The following is a 7,890-nucleotide window of genomic DNA, read 5'->3' as shown; positions in this document are numbered from 1 at the left end:
AACCTTTCTCCCCCTCCTCCCCCAGGATCTCCCGGGCCTCCTCAGTGTTGCTGTCTGATCCGTGTTTCCAGCTGCACTCCATCCAGCACCTGTTGGGGGAGGACTCTTCATCCTCCTCCTCTTCATCACTCCCTGCCTCCTTCTCCTCCCGGCCTGTGATTGGCTCTCTGGGATCAGCTGTGACTCCTGCGATCCCGTCAGCTGCTGCCAACACGAACTCTACGGAAAGAAAACACTTCTCTCTGCACGCATGTGAGTCAACGTTTATATTAACGAGCTTAAAGGAGAGTCACCTGACGCACTAACGAGTTTACAGGTGTGTTAACAGGAGAGTCACATGACGCACTAACGAGTTTACAGGTGTGTTAACAGGAGAGTCACCTGACGCACTAACGAGTTTACAGGTGTGTTAACAGGAGAGTCACCTGACACACTAACGAGTTTACAGGTGTGTTAACAGGAGTCACCTGACACACTAACGAGTTTACAGGTGTGTTAACAGGAGAGTCACCTGACGCACTAACGAGTTTACAGGTGTGTTAACAGGAGAGTCACCTGACACACTAACGAGTTTACAGGTGTGTTAACAGGAGAATCACCTGACGCACTAACGAATTTACAGGTGTGTTAACAGGAGAGTCACCTGACACACTAACGAGTTTACAGGTGTGTTAACAGGAGAGTCATCTGACACACTAACAAGTTTACAGGTGTGTTAACAGGAGAGTCACCTGACGCACTAACGAGTTTACAGGTGTGTTAACAGGAGAGTCACCTGACACACTAACGAGTTTACAGGTGTGTTAACAGGAGAGTCACCTGACACACTAACGAGTTTACAGGTGTGTTAACAGGAGAGTCACCTGACACACTAACGAGTTTATAGGTGTGTTAACTGGAGAGTCACCTGACGCACTAACGAGTTTACAGGTGTGTTAACAGGAGAGTCACCTGACACACTAACGAGTTTACAGGTGTGTTAACAGGAGAGTCACCTGACGCACTAACGAGTTTACAGGTGTGTTAACAGGAGAGTCACCTGACGCACTAACCTTACGCACTAACGAGTTTACAGGTGTGTTAACAGGAGTCACCTGACGCACTAACGAGTTTACAGGTGTGTTAACAGGAGAGTCACCTGACGCACTAACCTTACGCACTAACGAGTTTACAGGTGTGTTAACAGGAGAGTCACCTGACACACTAACGAGTTTACAGGTGTGTTAACAGGAGAGTCACCTGACGCACTAACGAGTTTACAGGTGTGTTAACAGGAGAGTCACCTGACACACTAACGAGTTTACAGGTGTGTTAACAGGAGTCACCTGACGCACTAACGAGTTTACAGGTGTGTTAACAGGAGAGTCACCTGACGCACTAACGAGTTTACAGGTGTGTTAACAGGAGAGTCACCTGACGCACTAACGAGTTTACAGGTGTGTTAACAGGAGTCACCTGACGCACTAACGAGTTTACAGGTGTGTTAACAGGAGTCACCTGACGCACTAACGAGTTTACAGGTGTGTTATCAGGAGAGTCACCTGACGCACTAACGAGTTTACAGGTGTGTTATCAGGAGAGTCACCTGACGCACTAACGAGTTTACAGGTGTGTTAACAGGAGAGTCACCTGACACACTAACGAGTTTACAGGTGTGTTAACAGGAGAGTCACCTGACACACTAACGAGTTTACAGGTGTGTTAACAGGAGTCACCTGACGCACTAACGAGTTTACAGGTGTGTTAACAGGAGTCACCTGACGCACTAACGAGTTAACAGGTGTGTTAACAGGAGAGTCACCTGACGCACTAACGAGTTTACAGGTGTGTTAACAGGAGTCACCTGACACACTAACGAGTTTACAGGTGTGTTAACAGGAGAGTCACCTGACACACTAACGAGTTTACAGGTGTGTTAACAGGAGAGTCACCTGACGCACTAACGAGTTTACAGGTGTGTTAACAGGAGAGTCACCTGACGCACTAACGAGTTTACAGGTGTGTTAACAGGAGTCACCTGACGCACTAACGAGTTTACAGGTGTGTTAACAGGAGTCACCTGACGCACTAACGAGTTTACAGGTGTGTTATCAGGAGTAACCTGACGCACTAACGAGTTTACAGGTGTGTTAACAGGAGAGTCACCTGACACACTAACGAGTTTACAGGTGTGTTAACAGGAGTCACCTGACGCACTAACGAGTTTACAGGTGTGTTAACAGGAGTCACCTGACGCACTAACGAGTTTACAGGTGTGTTAACAGGAGAGTCACCTGACGCACTAACGAGTTTACAGGTGTGTTAACAGGAGAGTCACCTGACACACTAACGAGTTTACAGGTGTGTTAACAGGAGAGTCACCTGACACACTAACGAGTTTACAGGTGTGTTAACAGGAGAGTCACCTGACGCACTAACGAGTTTACAGGTGTGTTAACAGGAGAGTCACCTGACACACTAACGAGTTTACAGGTGTGTTAACAGGAGAGTCACCTGACACACTAATGAGTTTACAGGTGTGTTAACAGGAGAGTCACCTGACACACTAACGAGTTTACAGGTGTGTTAACAGGAGAGTCACCTGACACACTAATGAGTTTACAGGTGTGTTAACAGGAAACGGGACACACTGAGACTTGTTTACTCGTCTATAGTGACTCATTTACAAAGACTTGTTTCACTGAGACTCGTTTTGTCTGTGATGTCCCTCGAGTGTTGTTTAGAGCCTAATTCATCAGAACACTGTCTGTTTCCTGAGGATGTGTTTTCAGGCTTATTTTACAGGAGGACATTTAGATCAGAGGTGGGGAACCTTTTTCCTCTCAAGCGCCATTTCAATTTTTCCAACATCCTTCGAGCGCCGTACAAATTATTGACCTCTGCTTAAAAATACTAAAGTCACTGCCCATTCATTTCTTCTTTCTTTCATGCTGTGCAAAGAAAAAGCAACCTCTGAATCCAGATATCTCACCATGACTCGCGTGCACGGTGTGGCGTGACCACCAACACAGAAGGATATGGATACAAGATGTGTGCAACTGTATTTAGTTTCCTAACCATGTGAACATGATTTAAGTTGGGGGGGGGGGACCTAACCTCCTCTAGGGGGGTCTGGGGGCACGTTCCCCAGGAAGATGTGTTTTTAAATGTTGAAGTTGAAAGCATCAATCTGGTGCACTTTGAGAGCAACATTAAGAGATCTATGGAAACATCTCTCAACACCCAGATGAAACAGAACTGGAAGCAGATTTATTTTTCTTTATGAATATTTGACAAATCACTCTCCTTTCAAACTGTATTCTTGTTTATTAATAACAACTTTTTTTTTACTGTCATATAGTATTTTATACCTGTTTACTTTATTCTCTTATTTTTGTATAACTATAATGATCATATAAAGATGTGCCTTTACCTCACTGGTTGGAGAAAAAGCTTCTTATATTCGTTAGCATAGCTAGCTAACCAGATGCTAATAACAACACAGTTATTGACGGTATGATCAGTGTGACAGATGAACAGATCGCCACTGGGCTTTCAGCTAAAGACACAGACACGCAGAAACTGCGGCATGTGTACGGCTCCTTATGGGCACTGCCATTTCTGAAGTGCCGGAGCGGCGTTCTGGTGCTCTCAGAACTGCACCCCTGTCAGACGAGACATATACCACGTGATGACACGTTTGTGTTGTGTTCAAGGACCCTGACATTGGCCAGGAAAAACAGGCACTCTCTTGTTTAATTATTTTGCGGTCTAGATTTCCTTAATTTTTTGCGTGTGTTTATAAATTACCTCGAGGGCCGCATCAAATGGTCTTGCGGGCCGTATACGACCAGGATCCACTTCTTGACTTTATAATCCTTTAAACTCAGTGACAGTCAAAGAGCGAAGGAGGGAGGATATGTAATATAATATAAATCATAAAACTCATCCAGTCTCAGCGCCTCCATTAAAGGTGACCCTGGTCAGCGCCTCTTCTTCTGTGGTTTCTGAGAGGATTTATGGACGCATTTCTCCATAAAACATGAAAGTCAAGAGATGTATTGACGTGTAACAGAGTCACATTACTGTCTGTAACATGGAGAGCTGCAGCTAGGAGTGTCTTCATGGAGAAAGATTATAACCATATTCTGCTTATGAAGCCCCCCCCCTTTCCATCACTTCCTGTTTAACGCTCATGTCTTATTGAGGTGATGGTGAAGTAGAGAATAAAGACATCATTTTGACATTTTTGGAAAAAGTCAGAATTTTGAGAAAATGTCAGAATTGAGTTTTTTTAGAACAAGCAATAATTTGGAGAAAAAAGTCCGAATTTTTTGATTTTTTATAAAAGTCATCATTTTGAGTAAAAATATTATTATTTTGAATTAAAAAAAAATAAAAGTCTGCATTTTGAGCAGCATTGTCACTTCAAGCAGACCAGCTGCTCTCGTACAGTAGCGACTCCTCACAGCTCCAAACATCAACGTAATACCTGTAATATAGGTTTATTGGATAAAGTAATCTCATATTATTGTAGTTTCTCTCCTGAAGAGCTGAAATGCCTGAAAGCTGTTTCTTTGTGAGGTAAAGGTTGATAAAGCTGGTGACGCTGTGCTAACTTAGATCAGTTACTCTTTAACAGGAAGCACCAACACATTATTCGGTGATGTAGAAGAGCCTCAGAGCCAGTATATTTATATTTCTAACATTGGACCAAACCGCCGTGTCTCTCCCGGTGAACCAGCCTCTGGAAACAGGCCCGTTATGTTCCTAATGTCATTAAGACTCTAATCTGATTTAATTCAGGTTAAAGCTGCAGGCTCATTTACCACACGAGAGACGGCACAACAACAAACCTCTCCTTCTGCACGGCTCTTATTGTTGTTTATTGTGTTTAGATCTACATGTTTTGACACTTGGATATATTTTCTACTCAGTCAGGGAGCCGCCAAAAATACATGTTTGCAGCTTTGGGCAAATTCCTGATTATACATCTCTGTGTCTGCACATTGATCATCATCAGAAGACCCGGGGTTTCATGACAGCTGCTCCATTTCAGATAAAAAGGGATATTTTTTCTTTAAATAAGTTAGTGTTGTTTGATGAAATCTTCTCTGTGCAGAAAACAGTTAAATATGGATAGAAGCAGAACATTTTGGCAAGATAAAAACATGTTTAAATCTCTGTGAAATCTAATTTGACTAACAGCGAATGCAGTCTGATCTTTAGGACACAAAAACAGCCTTTTCATGCTAATAGAACCAAAATGTTGAATTAAAATGTTAACGTTTTGAATGAAGAACACACACACCACCCACACACACACACACACACCACACACCCACACACACACACACACCCACACCCACCCCACACCCATGCACACACACACGCACACACACACACACACACCACACCACACACACACACACACCACACACACACACACACACACACACACCACACACACACACACACACACACACACACACACACACACACACGCCTCCATTGAACTCCTTTGTTTACTTCCAGAACCTAGTGACATCACTATTGAACACTCGCGCTCCTAATTAGCTAGCGCTCCAACACATTGTACCTGATTGACTAAGGGGCGGGACATCTCTAAGCTGGTTGACCAATCACAACAGAGCAGACTGGGCTCTGGTGTCAGACAGAGGGTGAAAAGTTGTCACAGTACAGGCAGTAGGAAGGGTCAGATCAGAATTGTGTGTGTGTGTGTGTCACCACGGGGGGATGGCCCGGTGACCATGGCTTCCCTTCTCTGTTGCCGTGGGAACTCAAGCCGTTTCCATGGTGACCCTGTGTTGCATCATCGGGAGGACCTGCTCCTTCACCCTGACCATATAAATATATAATTATATTAATTGAAATAAAATATAATGATACTTACAATTGATATATGCGATGACATAAAAATAAATCAATTAAATATACATAAAGAGGAAATAATAACAACAACAATACACACGAATGAACATTTTTTTGTTTTTTGTTTGTGTGTGTGTGACCCCCTCAGTGAAAGACCCCTCAGGGTTGAGTTATTTCTGAGTGCAGACAATATTTATATCTCAGTTTCCTCTGTTCCTCTGTGTCTCTGTTCCTCTTACCGTCCTCTTTCTGCAGAGACAAGATGTCTTCTGATCTATTTCAGGATTCACTTTTCTCTTTTTCTCTGTGTTCTTACTTTTAATAAATATAAATAAACTAGAAAGACCTTCACAGAGGCTCATGGTGCGTTCAGGGTCTCATCGAGTCCTAATCCAGGTGATCACAGAGTAACTCACTGAGGTTGTTGAGGGCTTTGCAAATCAGAAGTTATATTTTAAAGTTGATCCGTTGTTTGATGGGGAGTAAATACACTTCGACCCATTATTGTCTAGTCTTTTAGAGGTGTTGATTTAAGACTGAAATCATTTTAACCCTTATTTAACGGACTCATCAGTGGTCCAGCTCTTCTTCTTCAATGGTTGTTGACATGCGTTGGTGTCAGGAGCTCTTTGTTATTGTCCTGTCTTAAAGAATTGTTGATGAGAGACTGAAACTAGTTGATGAGAGACTGACACTAGTTGATGAGAGACTGAAACTAGTTGATTAGAGGCTGAAACTAGTTGATGAGAGGCTGAAACTAGTTGATGAGAGGCTGAAACTAGTTGATGAGAGGCTGAAACTAGTTGATGAGAGGCTGAAACTAGTTGATGAGAGACTGAAACTAGTTGATGAGAGACTGAAACTAGTTGATGAGAGGCTGAAACTAGTTGATGAGAGGCTGAAACTAGTTGATGAGAGACTGAACTAGTTGATGAGAGGCTGAAACTAGTTGATGAGAGGCTGAAACTAGTTGATGAGAGGCTGAAACTAGTTGATGAGAGGCTGAAACTAGTTGATGAGAGACTGAAACTAGTTGATGAGAGGCTGAAACTAGTTGATGAGAGGCTGAAACTAGTTGATGAGAGACTGAAACTAGTTGATGAGAGGCTGAAACTAGATGAGAGACTGAAACTAGTTGATGAGAGGCTGAAACTAGTTGATGAGAGGCTGAAACTAGATGAGAGACTGAAACTAGTTGATGAGAGGCTGAAACTAGTTGATGAGAGACTGAAACTAGTTGATGAGAGGCTGAAACTAGTTGATGAGAGACTGAAACTAGTTGATGAGAGACTGAAACTAGTTGATGAGAGGCTGAAACTAGTTGAGAGACTGAAACTAGTTGATGAGAGGCTGAAACTAGTTGATGAGAGGCTGAAACTAGTTGATGAGAGACTGAAACTAGTTGATGAGAGACTGAAACTAGTTGATGAGAGGCTGAAACTAGTTGAGAGACTGAAACTAGTTGATGAGAGGCTGAAACTAGTTGATGAGAGGCTGAAACTAGTTGATGAGAGACTGAAACTAGTTGATGAGAGGCTGAAACTAGTTGATGAGAGACTGAAACTAGTTGATGAGAGGCTGAAACTAGTTGAGAGACTGAAACTAGTTGATGAGAGGCTGAAACTAGTTGATGAGAGGCTGAAACTAGTTGATGAGAGGCTGAAACTAGTTGATGAGAGACTGAAACTAGTTGATGAGAGGCTGAAACTAGTTGAGAGACTGAAACTAGTTGATGAGAGGCTGAAACTAGTTGAGAGACTGAAACTAGTTGATGAGAGACTGAAACTAGTTGATGAGAGGCTGAACTAGTTGATAGAGACTGAAACTAGTTGATGAGAGACTGAAACTAGTTGATGAGAGACTGAAACTAGTTGATGAGAGACTGAAACTAGTTGATGAGAGGCTGAAACTAGTTGATGAGAGACTGAAACTAGTTGATGAGACTGAAACTAGTTGATGAGAGACTGAAACTAGTTGATGAGAGGCTGAAACTAGTTGAGAGGATGAAACTAGTTGATG

This window comes from Gymnodraco acuticeps, unplaced genomic scaffold (genome assembly GCF_902827175.1).
Source record: "Gymnodraco acuticeps unplaced genomic scaffold, fGymAcu1.1, whole genome shotgun sequence".
NCBI classification, from domain to species: Eukaryota; Metazoa; Chordata; class Actinopteri; order Perciformes; family Bathydraconidae; genus Gymnodraco; species Gymnodraco acuticeps.
The sequence above is the reverse complement of the archived record's forward strand: the minus strand, read 5'-3'. Positions refer to the sequence as shown.